Source organism: Pseudophryne corroboree, chromosome 11 (assembly GCF_028390025.1).
Source record: "Pseudophryne corroboree isolate aPseCor3 chromosome 11, aPseCor3.hap2, whole genome shotgun sequence".
NCBI lineage: Eukaryota > Metazoa > Chordata > Amphibia > Anura > Myobatrachidae > Pseudophryne > Pseudophryne corroboree.
The window spans coordinates 353400087-353422621 of NC_086454.1; the positions used below are offsets into that span (position 1 = coordinate 353400087).

A 22535-nucleotide genomic window follows, 5' to 3' on the forward strand; every position below is an offset into this window, starting at 1 on the left:
CTGCCGTCTTCAGCGTCTGTAAGGGGGATCGGCGGCGCGGCTCCGGGACGAACCCCAGGCTGACCTGTGTTCCGACTCCCTCTGGAGCTCAGTGTCCAGTAGCCTAAGATCCCAATCCATCCTGCACGCAGGTGAGTTGGAGATCTCTCCCCTAAGTCCCTCGTTGCAGTGATCCTGTTGCCAGCAGGAATCACTGAGTGAAAACCTAAAAAAAAACTTTTCCAAACAGCTCTTTAAGAGAGCCATCCAGATTGCACCCTTCTCGGACGGGCACAAAAACCTAACTGAGGCTTGGAGGAGGGTCATGGGGGGAGGAGCCAGTACACACCATGTGACCTAAAAAGCTTTTTAGATGTGCCCTGTCTCCTGCGGAGCCCGCTACCCCCCCATGGTCCTGACGGAGTCCCCAGCATCCACTAGGACGTTAGAGAAATAAGTGTTACTCCCTGTTATAGCTGCTGTATTTATATATAGCTGCCAATAGTGCCCCCCTCTCTGTTTTACCCTGTTTCTGTAGTGCAGGACTGCAGGGGAGAGTCAGGGAGCCGTCCTTCCAGCGAAGCTGTGAAAGAAAATGGCGCTTGTGTGCTGAGGAGAAAGGCTCCGCCCCTTCACGGCGGCCTTTTCTCCCGCTTTTTTCAGGAAACTGGCAGGGGATAAATGCATCCATATAGCCCAGGAGCTATATGTGATGCATTATTTTTAGCCATATAAGGTTTTTATATCGTTTTTATTGCGTCTCAGGGCGCTCCCCCCCAGCGCCCTGCACCCTCAGTGACCGGAGTGTGAAGTGTGCTGAGAGCAATGGCGCAAAGCTGCAGTGCTGTGCGCTACCTTATTTGAAGACCGGAACGTCTTCTGCCGCCGCTTTCTCCGGGCCTCTTTGCTCTTCTGGCTCTGTAAGGGGGCCGGCGGCGCGGCTCCGGGACCCATCCAGGCTGAACCTGTGATCGTCCCTCTGGAGCTAATGTCCAGTAGCCAAGAAGCCCAATCCACTCTGCACGCAGGTGAGTTCGCTTCTTCTCCCCTTAGTCCCTCGATGCAGTGATCCTGTTGCCAGCAGGTCTCACTGAAAATAAAAAACCTATTTAAACTTTTACTTCTAAGCAGCTCAGGAGAGCCACCTAGCATGCACCCTTCTCGTTCGGGCACAAAAATCTAACTGAGGCTTGGAGGAGGGTCATAGGGGGAGGAGCCAGTGCACACCAGCTAGTCTAAAGCTTTTACTTTTTGTGCCCAGTCTCCTGCGGAGCCGCTATTCCCCATGGTCCTTACGGAGTTCCCAGCATCCACTAGGACGTCAGAGAAAAAACCCTAGTGAGCGATCAGGTCTGATTGACCTGATGGGGCGATTTATCACCCACCGCATTTGACGTCGTCATCCGGCGCCTGCCGGTTGGGACGCGGCCTCCGTATCAGCAACTGGAGGAATTGGGAACCCGTGCACAAGGAAAACACCAGCCCAGCCCAGGACCATTGCCTGATACATGATCATAATTCACTATTAGTAACAGGACCTGCCACCTGGAGGACCCTGCAGTCCCCGGGTGCATGGGGTTCCCCTCACAGAGCCCAGCTCCCAGTATAGAGCGCCCCCACTAGGCCTCAGCAGCCCGTTATGGCTCACAGCCAGGCCCCTATACTGCCAGCATTACAGGGTTCCCCTGTGAGGACGGTGCTGGTGTACGGAATTACTCAGACCCCGAGCTGAAGATACCGGGACCGCCATACCGCACCCTTACTTTACGCGGTTGCAGTTGCTGCGGTTACCGCTTCCCTTTTAAACGTTCCCACCGCCCACTGCGCCCAGTCAGCCAGCCAATCCGGGAGGGTTTCCTGCGGCACGCTCGGGGTTGCCGGGACAACGAGAGGTGCAGAGACCGGCGCGTTGACCAATGGGCGGCGGCGGCTTTGGTCATGTGGTGCCCCCGGAAGAGTGGCAGAGAGTCTTCTGCTGCTGCTGCTCGAGAGTGCCGCGGGTGAGAGCGGAGACTGAGGGCGGGCGGTGCAGGAGCCTCCTGGCTGGGGCTGGTAAGCAGGAAGGTGGTAGTAGCCTGTACCTGGGATAGGTACAATGCTTTAGGGGAGGGGGGCACTCTGGCTTTATTTGGGGGGCACGCAGAGTCATTACAGGTATATGCAGGTGGGGTGCGTGTGACCCAATATTAGGGGGGGGGGTTGACTGGAGGAATCAGTGGTATAATCAATTATTATTGTATTACCAGTTATTTATATAGCGCACACATATTCCGCAGCACTAACCTACAAGTGTATGTTTGGATTGTGGGAGGAAACCTGAGTACCCAGAGGAAACCCACGCAAGCACGGGGAGAACATACAAACTCCACACAGAGCCATGGGGCCTTATTAAGGTCGCATCAACTGCATTCTCCCATGGCTGCCATAGGCAAACGTGGGTGGGGGGGGTTCCAGTTGCCTGGAACCCCCCCTCTTCTCTTGGCAAGTAGCTCAAGTTATGACAACAGCTGCAGTGGTATATTATACAATTAATAGAGCTGCCCCCACATTATGCAGTTTTCATACCCGTTGTAGCAGCTTCTTCTACCAAGTTTGCTGTGTGTATGTGGATCTGATTGATCCTCAATCACCGGACTGGACCAGAGAGTAGCTGCCAGTAAGAAGAGACAGGAGCCTTACCATGAGATGGGAGAATGTGTGCTTAGAAAGTGCAGTATTGGTTCTATTATGTTTGTGTATTTATTATGGTTTGTTTAACATTTCTCTAACGTCCTAAGTGGATGCTGGGGACTCCGTAAGGACCATGGGGATTAGCGGCTCCGCAGGAGACTGGGCACAGCTATAAAGAAAGCTTTAGACTACTGGTGTGCACTGGCTCCTCCCACTATGACCCTCCTCCAGACTTCAGTTAGAATCTTGTGCCCGGCTGAGCTGGATGCACACTAGGGGCTCTCCTGAGCACCTAGAAAGAAAGTATATTTTAGGTTTTTTATTTTACAGTGAGATCTGCTGGCAACAGACTCACTGCAGCGAGGGACTAAGGGGAGAAGAAGCGAACCTACCTAACAGGTGGTAGTTTGGGCTTCTTAGGCTACTGGACACCATTAGCTCCAGAGGGATCGACCGCAGGACCCGACCTTGGTGTTCGTTCCCGGAGCCGCGCCGCCGTCCCCCTTACAGAGCCAGAAGCATGAAGAGGTCCGGAAAATCGGCGGCAGAAGACTTCGGTCTTCACCAAGGTAGCGCACAGCACTGCAGCTGTGCGCCATTGCTCCTCATGTACACCTCACACTCCGGTCACTGATGGGTGCAGGGCGCTGGGGGGCGGGGGGCGCCCTGAGGGCAATATATGACACCTTGGCTGGCAAATCTACATCATATATAGTCCTAGAGGCTATATAGATGTAAAAATACCCCTGCCAGTATTCCAGAAAAAGCGGGAGAAGTCAGCTGGAAAAGGGGCGGGGCCATCTCCCTCAGCACACTGGCGCCATTTTTCCCTCACAGCTCCGCTGGAAGGAAGCTCCCTAGCTCTCCCCTGCAGTCTGACAAGCTACAGAAGGGTAAAAAAGAGAGGGGGGGCACTAAATTTAGGCGCAGGATATATATAAATGAGTGTTTTCCCTTATAGCTGTTTTATATATATATATATATATATATATATATATATATATATATATATATATATATATATATAAAGCAGCTATAAGGGAAAACACTCATTTATAGTGGGATCCCTGTTTTATATAGCGCTCTGGTGTGTGCTGGCATACTCTCTGTCTCCCCAATGGGCTTTGTGGGGTCCTGTCCTCTGTCAGAGCATTCCCTGTGTGTTTGCGGTGTGTCGGTACGGCTGTGTCGACATGTTTGATGAGGAGGCTTATGTGGAGGGGAGCAGATGCCTGTAAATGTGATGTCACCACCTTTGGGGTCGACACCTGAGTGGATGGTGCTGTGGAAGGAATTACGTGACAGTGTCGACTCCTTGCATAAAAGGTTTGACGACATACCAAATGTGGGACAGCCGGCTTCTCAGCCTGTGCCTGCCCAGGCGTCTCAAAAGCCATCAGGGGCTCTAAAACGCCCGCTACCTCAGATGGCAGACACAGATGTCGACACGGATACTGACTCCAGTGTCGACGACGATGAGACTAATGTAACTTCCAGTAGGGCCACACGTTACATGATTGAGGCAATGAAAAATGTGTTGCACATTTCTGATGTAACCCCCGGTACCACAAAAAAGGGTATTATGTTTGGAGAGAAAAAACTACCAGTAGCTTTTCCTCCATCTGAGGAGTTAAATGAAGTGTGTGAAGAAGCGTGGGCTTCCCCTGATAAGAAGCTGGTAATTTCTAAGAGGTTACTAATGGCGTACCCTTTCCCGCCAGAGGATAGGTCACGTTGGGAAACATCCCCTAGAGTGGATAAAGCGCTCACACGCTTGTCAAAAAAGGTGGCACTACCGTCTCCGGATACGGCCGCCCTGAAGGAATCTGCTGATAGAAAGCAGGAGGCTATCCTGAAATCTATACATACACACACAGGTGTTCTACTGAGACCAGCTATTGCTTCAGCATGGATGTGCAGTGCTGTAGCTGCATGGTCAGATTCCCTGTCAGAAAATATTGATACCCTAGACAGGGACACTATATTGCTAACCGTAGAGCATATAAAAGACGCACTTTTATACATGAGGGATGCACAGAGGGATATTTGCCGGCTGGCATCCAAAATTAGTGCAATGTCCATTTCTGCCAGGAGAGGGTTATGGACTCGGCAGTGGACAGGTGATGCAGATTCCAAAAGGCACATGGAAGTTCTGCCTTATAAGGGTGAGGAGTTGTACGGGGATGGTCTCTCGGACCTCGTTTCCACAGCAACAGCTGGGAAGTCTACATTTTTACCCCATGTTCCCTCACAGCCAAAGAAAGCACCGTATTATCAGGTACAGTCCTTTCGGCCCAATAGGGGCAAGCGGGTTAAAGGCGCGTCCTTTCTGCCCAGAGGCAGAGGTAGGGGAAAAAAGCTGCAGCATACAGCCAGTTCCCAGGAGCAAAAGTCCTCCCCCGCTTCCTCTAAGTCCACAGCATGACGCTGGGGCTCCACAGGCGGAGCCAGGTACGGTGGGGGCCCGTCTCAAATATTTCAGCAATCAGTGGGCTCGCTCACGGGTGGATCCCTGGATTTTTCAGATAGTATCTCAGGGGTACAAGCTGGAATTCGAGATGTCTCCCCCCCGCCGTTTCCTCAAATCTGCCTTGCCAACCACTCCCTCAGGCAGGGAGGCAGTGTTACAGGCAATTCACAAGCTGTATTCACAACAGGTGATAGTAAAGGTACCCCTACTTCAACAAGGACGGGGTTACTATTCCACAATGTTTGTGCTACCGAAACCGGACGGTTCGGTGAGACCCATTTTAAATTTGAAATACTTGAACACATATATAAAAAAATTCAAGTTCAAGATGGAATCGCTCAGGGCGGTTATTGCAAGCCTGGACGAGGGGGATTGCATGGTATCACTGGACATCAAGGATGCTTACCTGCATGTCCCCATTAACCATCCTCACCAGGAGTACCTCAGATTTGTGGTACAGGATTGTCATTACCAATTCCAGACGTTGCCGTTCGGTCTATCCACGGCTCCGAGGGTCTTTACCAAGGTAATGGCCGAAATGATGATACTCCTTCGAAAGAAGGGAGTTTTAATTATCCCGTACTTGGACGATCTCCTGATAAAGGCGAGATCCAGAGAGCAGTTGTTGGTCGGGGTAGCACTATCTCGGGAGGTGCTACAACAGCACGGCTGGATTCTAAACATTCCAAAGTCACAGCTGGTCCCTACGACACGTCTACTGTTCCTGGGGATGGTTCTGGACACAGAACAGAAAAAAGTGTTTCTCCCGGAGGAGAAGGCCAAGGAGCTGTCATCTCTAGTCAGAGGCCTCCTAAAACCAAAACAGGTGTCGGTGCATCACTGCACGCGGATCCTGGGAAAGATGGTAGCTTCCTACGAAGCAATTCCATTCGTCATGTTTCATGCAAGAACCTTTCAGTGGGACCTGTTGGACAAGTGGTCCGGGTCGCATCTTCAGATGCATCGGCTGATAACCCTGTCTCCAAGGACAAGGGTGTCTCTGCTGTGGTGGCTGCAGAGTGCTCATCTTCAAGAGGGCCGCAGATTCAGCATACAGGACTGGGTCCTGGTGACCACGGATGCCAGCCTTCGAGGCTGGGGGGCAGTTACACAGGGAAGAAACTTCCAAGGACTATGGTCAAGTCAGGAGGCTTCCCTGCACATAAATATTCTGGAACTGAGGGCCATTTACAATGCCCAAAGTCAGGCAAAAACCCTGCTTCAAAACCAGCCGGTACTGATCCAGTCAGACAACATCACGGCGGTCGCCCATGTAAACCGACAGGGCGGCACGAGAAGCAGGACGGCAATGGCAGAAGCCACAAGGATTCTCCGATATGCGGAAAATCACGTGTTAGCACTGTCAGCAGTGTTCATTCCGGGAGTGGACAACTGGGAAGCAGACTTCCTCAGCAGGCACGACCTCCACCCGGGAGAGTGGGGACTTCATCCAGAAGTCTTTCAAATGATTGTAAACCGTTGGGAAAGGCCACAGGTGGACATGATGGCGTCCCGCCTCAACAAAAAAGCTAGAAAAGTACTGCGCCAGGTCAAGGGACCCGCAGGCGATAGCTGTGGACGCTCTAGTGACACCGTCGGTTTATGTGTTCCCTCCTCTTCCTCTCATACCAAAGGTACTGAGGATAATAAGGAGAAGAGGAGTAAGAACTATACTCATTGTTCCGGATTGGCCAAGAAGAGCTTGGTACCCGGAACTTCAAGAAATGATCTCAGAGGACCAATGGCCTCTACCGCTCAGACAAGACCTGCTGCAGCAGGGGCCCTGTCTGTTCCAAGACTTACCGCGGCTGCGTTTGACGGCATGGCGGTTGAACACCGGATCCTGAAGGAAAAGGGCATTCCGGAGGAAGTCATTCCTACGCTGATTAAAGCTAGGAAAGAAGTAACCGCAAACCATTATCACCGCATATGGCGAAAATATGTTGCGTGGTGTGAGGCCAGGAAGGCCCCAACGGAGGAATTTCAGCTGGGCCGTTTCCTGCACTTCCTACAGTCAGGGGTGACTATGGGCCTTAAATTGGGTTCCATTAAGGTCCAGATTTCGGCTCTATCGATTTTCTTCCAGAGAGAACTGGCTTCACTACCTGAAGTTCAGACTTTTGTTAAGGGAGTGCTGCATATTCAGCCCCCTTTTGTGCCTCCAGTGGCACCTTGGGATCTCAACGTGGTGTTGGATTTCCTAAAGTCACACTGGTTTGAGCCACTGAAAACCGTGGATTTGAAATATCTCACGTGGAAAGTGGTCATGTTGTTGGCCTTAGCTTCGGCCAGGCGTGTATCAGAATTGGCGGTTTTGTCATACAAAAGCCCTTATCTGTATTTTATATGGGAAAGGCGGAATTGAGGACTCGTCCCCAGTTTCTCCCCAAAGTGGTATCAGCGTTTCATCTGAACCAACCTATCGTGGTGCCTGCGGCTACAAATGACTTGGAGGCTTCCAAGTTGTTGGACGTGGTCAGGGCCCTGAAAATCTATGTTTCCAGGACAGCTGGAGTCAGAAAGACTGACTCGTTCTTTATCCTGTATGCGCCCAACAAGTTGGGTGCACCTGCTTCAAAGCAGACTATTGCTCGCTGGATCTGTAGTACGGTTCAGCTTGCACATTCTGCGGCTGGACTGCCGCATCCTAAATCGGTGAAAGCCCATTCCACAAGGAAGGTGGGCTCTTCTTGGGCGGCTGCCCGAGGGGTCTCGGCTCTTCAACTTTGCCAAGCAGCTACTTGGTCGGGGTCAAACACGTTTGCTAAATTCTACAAGTTTGACACCCTGGCTGAGGAGGACCTAGAGTTTGCCCATTCGGTGCTGCAGAGTCATCCGCACTCTCCCGCCCGTTTGGGAGCTTTGGTATAATCCCCATGGTCCTTACGGAGTCCCCAGCATCCACTTAGGATGTTAGAGAAAATAAGAATTTACTCACCGGTAATTCTATATCTCGTAGTCCGTAGTGGATGCTGGGCGCCCATCCCAAGTGCGGATTGTCTGCAATACTTGTATATAGTTATTGCTTAACTAATGGGTTATTGTTGAGCCATCTGTTGAGAGGCTCAGTTGTTATTATACTGTTAACTGGGTATTGTATCACGAGTTATACGGTGTGATTGGTGTGGCTGGTATGAGTCTTACCCGGGATTCAAAATCCTTCCTTATTGTGTCAGCTCTTCCGTGCACAGTATCCTAACTGAAGTCTGGAGGAGGGTCTTAGTGGGAGGAGCCAGTGCACACCAGTAGTCTAAAGCTTTCTTTATAGTTGTGCCCAGTCTCCTGTGGAGCCGCTAATCCCCATGGTCCTTACGGAGTCCCCAGCATCCACTACGGACTACGAGAAATAGAATTACCGGTGAGTAAATTCTTATTTTTCCTGACCATTTCTTTATATTATTTAAATGTTTGATGCAGCCTATACTATAGACCTTCTTGTGACAGGACGGTTCCATACGAAAGCACTCACCGCTTTTGCGTCCCGTCTCCTGTGCACAGAATGGAAGGTTAGGTCACACGGTACCTGACCACATAGGGGATTCCCGCTTACCGTCAGTAACCGCCTGTTACTGACTCCACCCATTGCGCTGCGCTGTGGGCGGGTTTATGCTGCCACCACCAAACTCCTAACCTGCCGTGGCGTTTGGAACCACGGTTCTGCTCTGTATGTGCCGACACACTGCCTTTCCACACCTGTGTGGTGTTGACGAATCCCCACTAGCCACTTGCTAGGCCTCTACCGGTAGCTGGCGGATGGCGGAACTTGGAGACGTTAGGTGCTTCCCTGGACAGCTGGAGGACGGGGCTCTGTTTGGCATAACCCTGTAGGTCACAAGATGAAGCAATCTTCTTGAGTCAGATGATGTTTATTTGCACAATAATAGCCTTAAAAAAGACTCTTCCCTATTGCTAGGGGCAACAGCATACAGCAAGATGTTCCAGCAGAATAAAGATGGTACAATACACTGGATGCTCACAGGCATCCTTTTTATGTCGATTTTCCCCAAAGTACAACAGGGGGTCATGTCCTCCCTGAGCCCTTTCTATCCAATCAGGATATCTTACAAAATACAAATAAATTACATTTCAAAAGGAGATAAGTGCAATAAAACAATATCCTCCTACCTGTTACCCAGACAACGTTTGGTATCAGATTAACATTCACTATTGATACATTTATCACATAGCTTTAAAATACAAATGTTTCTGTCTCATTCACATCTCCATGCAAACCCAGTGTTTGGGATTACAACAGGAAAGGCTGCAACACAAACAAACAGTCTTCCTTCCTGCATCTGCCATTCAGGGTTCGTATATTAATTAAATCAGCTACAGGATGAAACAGGTTCCAAGCCCACAGACTTTATATATGGGTTAAGGAAATCCCCCGTGATTAGCATCTCTCTCTAAGGAACTTACACATCAAAAGGCACCGTCATTCACACCTCTCTGCTAGGACAGGGCCATTAGCATGCCACTTCCTATTTCCAGAGGATAAGAGATGCTTATTCAGACAGCTATAGTAAGTGCACTTTTCCCTTTAAAATACAGGTGACCACATCTCAAATACAAATACATTTAAACATGCATTCCTGCAATTGTGCACAGAGTACTACATATGACATGCCAAAACACATCACTAAACATACTTTAAATACCCGGTGCCTAGCACCCACAATACATTTAAAGATGGCGACTAGCGCCAGTGCACAGATTAAAAGTGGCGCCAAGCGCCCATTGTCCTCCTAATGGCGCCGGGCACTAGGGGTTAACCCCTTAAGTGCTGCGGCCGCCATTACACGTGTGGCTGGTTAGTCTCTCCGGCCACACTTCTATAGCAGGCTTTTTCTCTAACGTCCTAGTGGATGCTGGGGACTCCGTCAGGACCATGGGGAATAGCGGCTCCGCAGGAGACAGGGCACAAAAGCAAGCTTTTAGGATCACATGGTGTGTACTGGCTCCTCCCCCTATGACCCTCCTCCAAGCCTCAGTTAGGTTTTTGTGCCCGTCCGAGAAGGGTGCAATCTAGGTGGCTCTCTTAAAGAGTTGCTTAGAAAAAGTTTTTAGGTTCTTTATTTTCAGTGAGTCCTGCTGGCAACAGGCTCACTGCATCGAGGGACTTAGGGGAGAGAATTTCAACTCACCTGCGTGCAGGATGGATTGGATTCTTAGGCTACTGGACACCATTAGCTTCAGAGGGAGTCGGAACACAGGTCTCGCCCTGGGGTTCGTCCCGGAGCCGCGCCGCCGACCCCCTTGCAGATGCTGAAGATTGAAGAGGTCCGGAACCAGGCGGCAGAAGACTTTTCAGTCTTCCTCAGGTAGCGCACAGCACTGCAGCTGTGCGCCATTGTCTGTCAGCACACTTCCCACAGCGATCACGGAGGGTGCAGGGCGCGGGGGGGGGCGCCCTGGCAGCAATGTAGAATACCTGTATGGCGAAAAATACATCACATATAGCCCTTGAGGCTATATGGATGTATTTAACCCCTGCCAGACTTCACAATCTCCGGAGAAGAAGCCCGCCGAAAAGGGGGCGGGGCCTATTCTCCTCAGCACACAGCGCCATTTTCCCTCACAGAAAGGCTGAGGGGAAGGCTCCCAGGCTCTCCCCTGCACTGCACTACAGAAACAGGGTTAAAACAGAGAGGGGGGGCACTGATTTGGCGATATACATATATATTAAATGCTATATGGGAGGAACACTTATATAAGGGTTGTCCCTGTATAATTATAGCATTTTGGTGTGTGCTGGCAAACTCTCCCTCTGTCTCCCCAAAGGGCTAGTGGGTCCTGTCCTCTATCAGAGCATTCCCTATGTGTGTGCTGTATGTCGGTACGTGTGTGTCGACATGTATGAGGAAAATGTTGGTGAGGAGGCGGAGCAAATTGCCTGTAATGGTGATGTCACTCTCTATGGAGTCGACACCGGAATGGATGGCTTACTTATGGAATTACGTGGTAATGTCAACACGCTGCAAGTGGGTTGACGACATGAGACGGCCGGCGAACAAATTAGTACCGGTCCAGGCGTCTCAGACACCGTCAGGGGCTTGTAAAAACGCCCATTTACCTCAGTCGGTCGACATAGACCCAGACACGGACACTGATTTCAGTGTCGACGGTGAAGAAACAAACGTATTTTCCTTTAGGGCCACACGTTAAGGGCAATGAAGGAGGTGTTACATATTTCTGATACTCCAAGTACCACAAAGAAGGGTATTATGTGTGAGGTGAAAAAACTACCTGTAGTTTTTCCTGAATCAGATAAATTAAATGAAGTGTGTGATGATGCGTGGGTTTCCCCCGATAGAAAATTATTGGCGGTATACCCTTTCCCGCCAGAAGTTAAGGCGCATTGGGAAACACCCCTCAGGGTGGATAAGGCGCTCACATGCTTATCAGAAAAATATCCTAAAAAGTATACACACACATGCTGGTGTTATACTGTGACCAGCGATCGCCTCAGCCTGGATGTGCAGAGCTGAGGTGGCTTGGTCGGATTCCCTGACTAAAAATATTGATACCCTTGACAGGGACAGTATTTTATTGACTATAGAGCATTTAAAGGATGCATTTCTATATATACGAGATGCGCAGAGGGATATTTGCACTCTGGCATCAAGAGTAAATGCGATGTCCATATCTGCAAGAAGATGTTTATGGACACGACAGTGGTCAGGGGATGCAGATTCCAAACGGCACAAAGATGTATTGCCGTATAAAAGGGGAGGAGTTATTTGGGGTCGGTCCATGGGACCTGGTGGCCACGGCAACTGCTGGAAGATCCACCGTTTTTTACCCTAAGTCACATCTCTGCAGAAAAAGACACCGTCTTTTCAGCCTCAGTATTTTCGTCCCTATAAGATATCTGCCCAGGGATAGAGGAAAGGGAAGAAGACTGCAGCAGGCAGCCCATTCCCAGTAACAGAAGCCCTCCACCGCTTCTACTAAGTTCTCAGCATGACGCTGGGACCGTACAGGACCCCTGGATCCTACAAGTAGTATCAAAGGGGCACAGATTGGAATATCGAGGCGTTTCCCCCCTCGCAGGTTCCTGTAGTCTGCTGTACCAATGTCCCCCTCCGACAGGGAGGCAGTATTGAAAACAATTCACAAGCTGTATTCCCAGCAGGTGATAATAAAATTACCCCTCCTACAACAAGGAAAGGGGTATTGTTCCACACTATAGGGTGGTACTGAAGCCAGAAGGCTAGGTGAGACCGATTCTAAATCTGAAAAATTTGAACACTTACAAGGGTTCAAATCCAGATGGAGTCACTCAGAGCAGTGATAGCGAACTGGGAACAAGGGGACTATATGGTGTCCCGGGACATCAGGGATGCTTACCTCCATGTCCCAAAATTTGCTTTTCTCACCAAGGGTACCTCAGGTTCGTGGTACAGAACTGTCACTATCAGTTTCAGACGATGCCGTTGGAGTGTCCAAGGCAACCCGGGTCTTTACCAAGGTAATGACCGAAATGAGGATTCGTCTTCAAAGAAAATGGACGACCTCCTGATAAGAACAAGGTCCAGAGAACAGTTGGAGGTCGGAGTAGCACTATCTCAAGTAGTTCTACGACAGCACGGGTGGATTCTAAATATTCCAAAACCGCAGTTGTTCCGACGACACGTCTGCTGGTCCTAGGGATGATTCTGGACACAGTCCAGGAAAAGGGTGTTTCTCCCAGAGGAGAAAGCCAGGGAGTTATCCGAGCTAATCGGGATCCTCCTAAAACCAGGAAAAGTGTCAGTGCATCATTGCACAAGAGTCCTGGTAAAAAATGGTGGCTTATTACGAAGCGCTTCCATTCGGCAGATTTCATGCAAGAACTCTTCAGTGGGATCTGCTGGACAAATGGTCCGGATCGCATCTTCAGATGCATCAGCGGATAACCCTATATCCAAGGACAAGGGTGTCTCTCCTGTGGTGATTATAGAGTGCTCATCTTCTAGAGGGCCGCAGATTCGGCATTCAGGATTGGATGCTGGTATCCACGGAGGCCAGCCTGAGAGGCTGGGGAGCAGTCACACAGGGAAAAAATTTCCAGGGAGTGTGATCAAGTCTGGAGAATTCTCTCCACATAAATATACTGGAGCTAAGAGCAAATTTGTAATGCTATAAGCTTAGCAAGGCCTCTGCTTCAAGGTCAGCCGGTATTGATCCAGTGGGATAACATCACGGCAGTCGCCCACGTAAACAGATAGGGCGGCACAAGAAGCAGGAGGGCAGTGGTCAAAACTGCAAGGATTTTTCGCTAGACGGAAAATCATGTGATAGCACTGTCAGCAGTGTTCATTCCGGGAGTGGACGACTGGGAAGCAGACTTCCTCAGCAGGCACGACCTCCACCCGGGAGAGTGGGAACTTCATCGGGAAGTTTTCCGCATGATTGTGAACCGTTGGGAAAGACCAAAGGTGGAAATGATGGCGTCCCGCCCGAACAAAAAACGGGACAGGTATTGCGCCAGGTCACGAGACCTTCAGGCGATAGCTGTGGACGTCCTGGTAACACCGTGGGTGTAACAGTCGGTGTATGTGTTCCCTCTTCTGCTTCTCATAACCAAGGTATTGAGAATTATAAGACGTAGAGGAGTAAGAACTATACTCGTGGCTCCGGATTGGCCAAGAGGGACTTGGTACCCGGAACTTCAAGAGATGCTCACAGAGGACTAATGGCCTCGGGAGCTAAGATGGGATTTGCTTTCAGCAAGAACCATGTCTGTTCCAAGAGGAACCGTGGCATCTGCCTCTAAGAAAGGACCTGCTCCAGCAGGGACCTTGTCTGTTCCAAGACTTACCGCGACTGCGTTTGACGGCATGGCGGTTGAACGCCGGATCCTAAGGGAAAAGGCATTCCGGAAGAGGTCATACCTACCCTGGTCAAAGCCAGGAAGGAGGTGACCGCACAACGTTATCACCACATGTGGTGAAAATATGTTGCGTGGGTGAGGCTAGGAAGGCCCCACGAAAAAATTTCAACTAGGTCGATTTCTGCACTTCCTGAAAACAGGAGTGTCTATGAGCCTCAAATTGGGGTCCATTAAGGTTCAAGTTTCGGCCCTGTAGATTTTCTTCCAGAAAAAATTGGCTTCAATTCCTGAAGTCCAGAAGTTTGTCGAGGGAGTATTGCATATACAGCCCCTTGTGTGCCTCCAGTGGCACCGTGGGATCTCAACGTAGTGTTGGGATTCCTCAAATCATATTGGTTTGAACCGATCAAATCTGTGGATTTGAAATATCTCACATGGAATGGGACCATGTTGTGGCCCTGGCCTCGGCCAGGCGATTGTCAGAATTGGGTGCTTTGTCTTAAAAAAAGCTCATATTTGTTTTTCCATTCGGACAGGGCAGAACTGCGGACTCGTCCCCAGTTTCTTCCTAAGGTGGTGTCAGCGTTTCGCCTGAAACAACATATTGTGGTGCCTGCGGCTACTAGGGACTTGGAGGACTCCAAGTTGCTAGACGTTGTCGGGGCCCTAAAAATAGATTATATATATATATATATATATATATATATATATATATATATATATATATATATATTTCCAGGACGGCTGGAGTCAGAAAGTCTGACTTGCTGTTTATATTGTATGCACCCCAAAAGATGGGTGCTCCTGCTTCTAAGCAGACTATTGCTCGTTGGATTTGTAGTACAATTCAGCTTGCACAGTCTGTGGCAGGCCTGCCACAGCCAAAATCTGTCAATGCCCATTCCACAAGGAAGGTGGGCACATCTTGGGCGGATGCCCGAGGGGGTCTCGGCTTTAAAATTTTGCCGAGCAGCTACGTGGTCAGGGGGGAACACGTTTGTAAAATTCTACAAATTTGATACCCTGGCTGAGGAGGACCTGGAGTTCTCTCATTCGGTGCTGCAGAGTCACCCGCACTCTCCCGCCCGTTTGGGAGCTTTGGTATAATCCCCATGGTCCTGACGGAGTCCCCAGCATCCACTAGGACGTTAGAGAAAATAAGATTTTACTTACCGATAAATCTATTTCTCGTAGTCCGTAGTGGATGCTGGGCGCCCATCCCAAGTGCGGATTGTCTGCATTACTTGTACATAGTTATTGTTACAAAAATCGGGTTATTATTGTTGTGAGCCATCTTTTTTAGAGGCTACTTCATTGTTATCATACTGTTAACTGGGTTCAGATCACAAGTTGTACGGTGTGATTGGTGTGGCTGGTTTGGGTCTTACCCGGGATTCAAGATCCTTCCTTATTGTGTACGCTCGTCCGGGCACAGTACCTAACTGAGGCTTGGAGGAGGGTCATAGGGGGAGGAGCCAGTACACACCATGTGATCCTAAAAGCTTGCTTTTGTGCCCTGTCTCCTGCGGAGCCGCTATTCCCCATGGTCCTGACGGAGTCCCCAGCATCCACTACGGACTACGAGAAATAGATTTATCGGTAAGTAAAATCTTATTTTCAGCCAGTGTGCCGTGACCAGTTGCAAGGTGTGCCGCGGAGCCAGAGCAGCTTCCTGCACCTTCAGAGTGAACTGTTGGCCTAGGCTCTTCTTAGAGGATCAGTTGTGCTCCAGCTGTGACGCGGCGGTGTGATATCATAGGTCACGGCCGCCGCGTCTCACCACCCAGCCAGCCCATCCGCCTGCATACACATCTTCCAGTTCCCGCCTGCATACATAGCTTTCCTTGCCCACCCACATCCACACCTGCCCGACCGCCCGCTGCTCAGTATTTGCAGCACTCCACTATGAACATCCCCCGCCACTGAGGGACAGGGAGGAGGACAGCTGACCAGTAGGGGCTAATATTTGTTATTTTTCTCCTGTGGGGAACAATAGGATTTGTGTGGGGAGAAATGTGATTGATTTATGTGGGGAGCAACATGATTTATGTGGAGAGCATTATGATTGTTATTTTCTGTGTAGGACAATGTATGTGTGGATTTTTTTTTTTTTTACTGTGAGGGCCAATGTTTGTTTTCTTTTTTTCCAGTGGGGAACTGATGGTGTGCCTTGGCAATTTTAAAATATTGTTCGGTGTGCCACGAGTAAAAAAAGGGGGTGTGGTTCGTTTTATCGACAGTATCTAGGTCGACAATGTTTAGGTCGACCACTATAGGTCGACAGTCACTAGGTCGACATGGATGGAAGGTCGACAGGGTTTCTAGGTCGACATGTGCTAGGTCGACAGGTCTAAAGGTCGACATGAGGAAACATTTTTTTTTTTTTTTTTGGGTGTCGTTTTCTTCGTAGAGTGACCGGGATCCCAAATTAGTGCACCGCGTCCCCTCGCATGGCTCGCTTCGCTCGCCATGCTTCGGGCATGATGCCTTCGCTTCGCTCGGCACACTTTACCGTTCCAATCGTAGTCCACGTGGATCGTTAAGTATGAAAAAATCCCCCCAAAAAATGTGAAAAACTCATGTCGACCTTTAGACCTGTCGACCTAGCACATGTCGACCTAGAAACCCTGTCGACCTTCCATCCATGTCGACCTAGTGACTGTCGACCTATAGTGGTCGACCTAAACATTGTCGACCTAGACACTGTCGATCTTCAGACCGGATCCCAAAAAAAGGTTAAAAGTCACTGTTCTATAGTGTTAGATATTAATAGTAATACTGTATTCCGTCCGGTATCCAGTGTATAAAAGACCAATGTGTACATTAATGTTCAGGGTCATTACTAGGTTCTTCTACCGCTCCCCAGACTCCCCCACTTGCTCCTATGTTCCGTAGAATGGGAGATTGTGGACTGCACTTGGAAATCCCCATCTAGAAATTCTGCGTTTGCCACTGGCCACGGCCAGTGTACACGCACAGTTCCTATTCCACGCGTGTGCGTCAGGACAATACGACGCCTCTGCCTGATTGACGGGCAGAGGTGTTGAGCGTGCGTGTCGTTGGAAACGGGATTTTTCGGATGGCACGCGACCGCTGCCATCCGAAAAATGTCTGCCCTGCGCCGGCCTTCGCAGCCTGGCTGCGGAGGCAGGGGGCATCCACACATCAGCGATGCGGTCGCAGGTGACTTGTGATCGCAGCTCTGCCCGGTATTAGCATGTTGGGCCGTTCCCAGCATGTGATTTTGTCATTATCAGTTTTTGCAATCTTAGCAAAACTGTTAATGAAGCTGAATGAGGCCCATAGTGTTTATTGAACCCACAACCTTGGTGCTGTGAGGCAGTCATGCTAACCATTACACCATCTGTGCTGCCCCACTATAATCAATAGTTATATGGGGTGGTGGCAAAAAATCATTAAAGTTGGAGAATATGGCACAATAGCAATAAAAGAAAACTAATTGAAAAGTGTTATATTGTCAAAAGTTATTTTGTGTAATATTGCAAATAAAACTAATTTCTTTAACGTCCTAGTGGATGCTGGGGACTCCGTAAGGACCATGGGGAATAGACGGGCTCCGCAGGAGACATGGGCACTTTAAGAAAGAATTTAGATTCTGGTGTGCTCTGGCTCCTCCCTCTATGTCCCTCCTCCAGACCTCAGTTTGAATCTGTGCCCGGACGAGCTGGGTGCTGTTCAGTGAGCTCTCCTGAGCTTGCTGTAAGAAAGTATTTTGTTAGGTTTTTTATTTTCAGGGAGCTCTGCTGGCAACAGACTCCCTGCATCGTGGGACTGAGGGGAGAGAAGCAGCCCTACTCTCTGAAGATAGGTCCTGCTTCTTAGGCTACTGGACACCATTAGCTCCAGAGGGATCGTACACAGGATCTCACCCTCGTCGTCCGATCCCGGAGCCGCGCCGCCGTCCCCCTCGCAGAGCCGGAAGACAGAAGCCGGGTGAAAGAAGCAAGAAGACTTCGAAATCAGCGGCAGAAGACTCCAGTCTTCACTGAGGTAGCGCACAGCACTGCAGCTGTGCGCCATTGCTCCCACACACACCCACATACTCCAGTCACTGTGAGGGCGCAGGGGGGGGGGGGGCGCCCTGGGCAGCAATTGGAACCTCTTTGGCAAAAGTTTAGCATATATACAGTTGGGCACTGTATATATGTATGAGCCCCCGCCAAGAAAATGTATATTTAAGCGGGACAGAAGCCCGCCGTCGAGGGGGCGGGGCCTTCTTCCTCAGCACTCACCTGCACCATTTTCTCTCCACAGCTCCGCTGAGAGGAAGCTCTCCAGCCTCTCCCCTGCAGATACAACGGTAGAAGAGGGTAAAAAGAGAGGGGGGACACATAATTAGGCGCAAAAATCATTATAAACAGCAGCTACTGGGTTAACATTAAGTTACTGTGTTATTCCTGGGTTAATAGCGCTGGGGTGTGTGCTGGCATACTCTCTCTCTGTCTCTCCAAAGGGCCTTGTGGGGGAATTGTCTTCAGATGAGCATTCCCTGAGTGTGTGGTGTGTCGGTGCGTGTGTGTCGACATGTCTGAGGTAAAAGGCTACCCTAAGGAGGAGATGGAGCAAATATGTGTGTGAGGGGTATCTCCGTCGACAACGCCGACACCTGTTTGGATATGTGTAATTAAGTGCCAAGGTGAATTTATTGCACAAAAGATTAGAGAACAGACAGGGAATCTACCCATGTCTGTCCCTATGTCGCAGAGACCTTCAGAGTCTCTCTATGCTCACTATCCAAAATAATAGACACTGATATCGACACGGAGTCTGACTCCAGTGTCGACTACGATAATGCAAAGTTACAGCCAAAATGGCAGGAAAGTATTCAATATATGATTATTGTAATAAAAGATGATTTGCATATCACTGATGACTCATCTGTCCCTGACACAAGGGTACACATGTTTAAGGGGAAGAAAACTGAGGTAAATTTCCCTCCTCTCATGATGAAAAAGAGCGGGAATCTCCAGACAAGAAGCTGCAGCTTCCCACAAAGAATTCTCAGGGAGTATTCTTCCCCCACTAGGGCCAGGATACGATGGGAATCTTCCCCTAGGGTGTCACGTTTGCCCAAAAGGTAGCCCTGACTTAACAGCTATCCTCAGGGATCCTGTGGATAGCGTACACATTCTGGTACACTACTCAGACCGGTGATTGTGTCGGCATGGGTTTATAGCGCTGTAAGAGCGTGGACAGGTACCTTATCAGCAGAGATTGAGACCCCAGTATGTATGTGTGTGTGGGTATATAGATATAGATATAGATGGATATATATATATATATATATATATATATATATATATTAAAGATGCTGTCTTAAGATAGATATAGATATATATATATCTATAACATGCCCAAAGAGGCATTAGTCTACTGGGTTCTAGAGTCAACGCTATGTCGATTTCTACTTGACGTGTCCTGTAGATATGCAATGGACAGGTGATGCCGACTTAAGAGGCATATGGAAGGCTGAGGATTTTGTGGAGAAGGGATCTCGGACCTGGTCTCCACAGCTATGGCTGGTAATTCTGATCTTTTGCCTTATATTCCTGCACAGCCTAGGAAAGCACGACATTATCAAATGCAGCCTTTCGATCACAAAGAAACAAGAAAGTCCGAGTTACGTCCTTTCTTGCCAGAGGCAGGGGCAGAGGAAAGAAGCTGCACAACACAGCTAGTTCCCAGGAACAGAAGTCCTCCCCGGCCTCTACAAAATCCACCGCATGTCGCTGGGGCTCCACAGGCGGAGCTAGGCCCGGTGGGGGCACGTCTTCGTAATTTCAGCCACAAGTGGGTTCACTCCCTGTTGGATCCCTGGGCAATAGATATTGTGTCTCAGGGATACTAGCTGGACTTTGAGGAGATGCCCCCTCACCGACGGCCCTGCCGGCTTCCCCCCACGAGAGGGAAATAGTGTTAACTGCAATTCACAAATTGTATCTTCAACAGGTGGTGGTCAAGGTTCCCCTCCTTCAACAAGGAGGGGGTTATTATTCGACCATGTTGTAGTCCCGAAACCGGACGGTTCGGTCAGACCCATATTGAATTTTAAATCCCTGAACATATACCTGAAAGGGTTCAAGTTCAAGATGGAATCGCTAAGAGCGGTCATCGCAAGCCTGAAAGGGGGAGATTTTATGGTGTCTCTGGACATAAAGGAGGCATACCTTCATGTCCCCATTTATCCACCTCATCAGGCGTACCTCAGATTTGCGGTACAGGATTGTCATTACCAATTTCAGACGTTGCCGTTTGGTCTCTCCACGGCCCCGAGAATCTTCACCAAGGTAATGGCGGAAATGATGGTGCTCCTGCGGAGGCAAGGTGTCACAATTATCCCGTACTGGGACAATCTCCTCATAAAAGCGAGATCAAGAGAGCAGTTGCTGAACAGCGTATCACTTTATCTGGAAATGTAACGGCAACACGGCTGGATTCTAAATAATCCAAAGTCGCAGTTGGTTCCTACGGCTCATCTGCCTTTCCTAGACATGTTTATAGACACAGACCAGAGAAGGGTTTATCTCCCGATAGAGAGAGCTCAGGAGCTCATGACACTGGTCAGGAACCTGTTAAAACCAAAACAGGTGTCAGTGCATCACTGCACTCGAGTCCTGGGAAGGATGGTGGCATCATACGAGGCCATTCCCTTCGGCAGGTTCCATGCGAGGACCTTTCAATGGGACTTACTGGACAAGTGGTCCGGATCACATCTTCAAATGCATCGGTTAATCACCCTATCCCCCAGGGCCAGGGTGTCTCTCCTGTGGTGGCTGCAGAGTGCTCACCTTCTCGAGGGCCACAGATTCGGCATTCAGGACTGGATCCTGGTGACCACGGATGCAAGCCTCCGAGGGTGGGGAGCAGTCACACAGGGAAAAAAGTTCCAAGGTCTGTGGGCAAGTCAGGAGACTTGCCTTAACATCAACATCCTGGAACTAAGGGCCGTATACAACGCCCTACGTCAAGCGGAGACCCTGCTTCGCGACCAACCGGTTCTGATTCAGTCAGAAGCCACCAGAATTCTTCGCTGGGCGGAGAATCATGTAAGCGCACTGTCAGCAGTGTTCATCCCGGGAGTGGACAACTGGGAAGCAGACTTACTCAGCAGGCACGACCTCCACCCGGGAGAGTGGGGACTTCATCAAGAAGTCTTCACGCAGATTGCAAGTCGGTGGGAACTGCCACAGGTGGACATGATGGCATCCCGCCTCAACAAAAAGCTACAAAGGTATTGCGCCAGGTCATGAGACCCTCAGGCGATAGCTGTGGACGCACTGGTGACACCGTGGGTGTTCCAGTCGGTCTATGTATTTCCTCCTCTTCCTCTCATACCCAAGGTGCTGAGGATAATAAGAAAAAGAGGAGTGAGAACAATCCTCATTGTTCCAGATTGGCCACGAAGGATCTGGTATCCAGATCTGCAAGAAATGCTTACAGAGGACTCGTGGCCTCTTCCTCTAAGACAGGACCTGTTGCAACAGGAGCCCTGTCTGTTCCAAGATTTACCGCGACTGCGTTTGACGGCATGGCGGTTGAACACCGGATCCTAGCAGAAAATGGCATTCCGGACGAGGTCATTCCTACGCGGATAAAGGCTAGGAAGGACGTGACAGCTAAACATTATCACCGTATATGGCGAAAATATGTTTCTTGGTGTGAGGCCAGGAATGCTCTTACAGAGGAATTTCAGCTGGGCCGTTTCCTTCACTTCCTACAGTCAGGAGTGAATTTGGGCCTAAAATTGGGTTCCATTAAGGTCCAGATTTCGGCCCTATCCATTTTCTTTCAAAAAGAGTTGGCTTCTCTACCAGAAGTTCAGACGTTGGTAAAGGGGAGTGCTGCATATTCAGCCTCCTTTTGTGCCTCCAGTGGCACCTTGGGATCTTAATGTGATGTTAAGTTTCCTGAAATCACACTGGTTTGAACCACTTAAAGCGGTGGAGTTAAAATATCTCACGTGGAAAGTGGTCGTGATATTAGCCTTGGCTTCGGCTAGGCGTGTGTCAGAATTAGGGGCTTTTATGTGACAAAGCCGCTAATTCTATCTGGTTTTCCATATGGATAGAGCAGAATTGCGGACCCGTCCACAAGTTCTGTCAAAAGTGGGGTCATCTTTTCATATGAACCAACCTATTGTGGTGCCTGTGGCTACTCGTGACTTGGAGGATTCCGAGTTACTGGATGTGGTCAGGGCTTTGAAGGTTTATGTAGCCAGAATGGCTAGAGTCAGGAAAACGGAATCACTGTTTATCCTGTATGCATCCAACAAGCTGGGTGCTCCTGCTTCAAAGCAAACTATTGCTCGCTGGATCTGTAACACGATTCAGCAGGCTCATTCTGCGGCTGGATTGCCGCTGCCAAAATCAGTTAAGGCCCAGTCCACGAGGAAGGTGGGCTCTTCTTGGGCGGCTGCCCGAGGGGTCTCGGCATTACAGCTTTGCCGAGCAGCTACTTGGTCGGGTTCAAACACGTTTGCAAAATTCTACAAGTTTGATACCCTGGCTGAGGAAGACCTTGTGTTTGCTCATTCGGTGCTGCAGAGTCATCCGCACTCTCCCGCCCGTTTGGGAGCTTTGG

The 22535-nt window shown here is 49.7% G+C and overlaps 1 protein-coding gene across 2 annotated transcripts in view; it reads left to right on the forward strand.

The window, feature by feature from the left end:
• Positions 1-1909: 1909 nt before the first annotated feature.
• The window catches only part of CEP89 (centrosomal protein 89), a 268804-nt gene continuing 248178 nt past the window's right edge, over positions 1910-22535 (forward strand). For both annotated transcript variants that reach the window (XM_063945997.1, XM_063945998.1), the window contains exon 1: positions 1910-2031. The gene's annotated coding sequence lies outside the window, so the exon portion shown is untranslated. The remainder of the gene's footprint in view (positions 2032-22535) is intronic.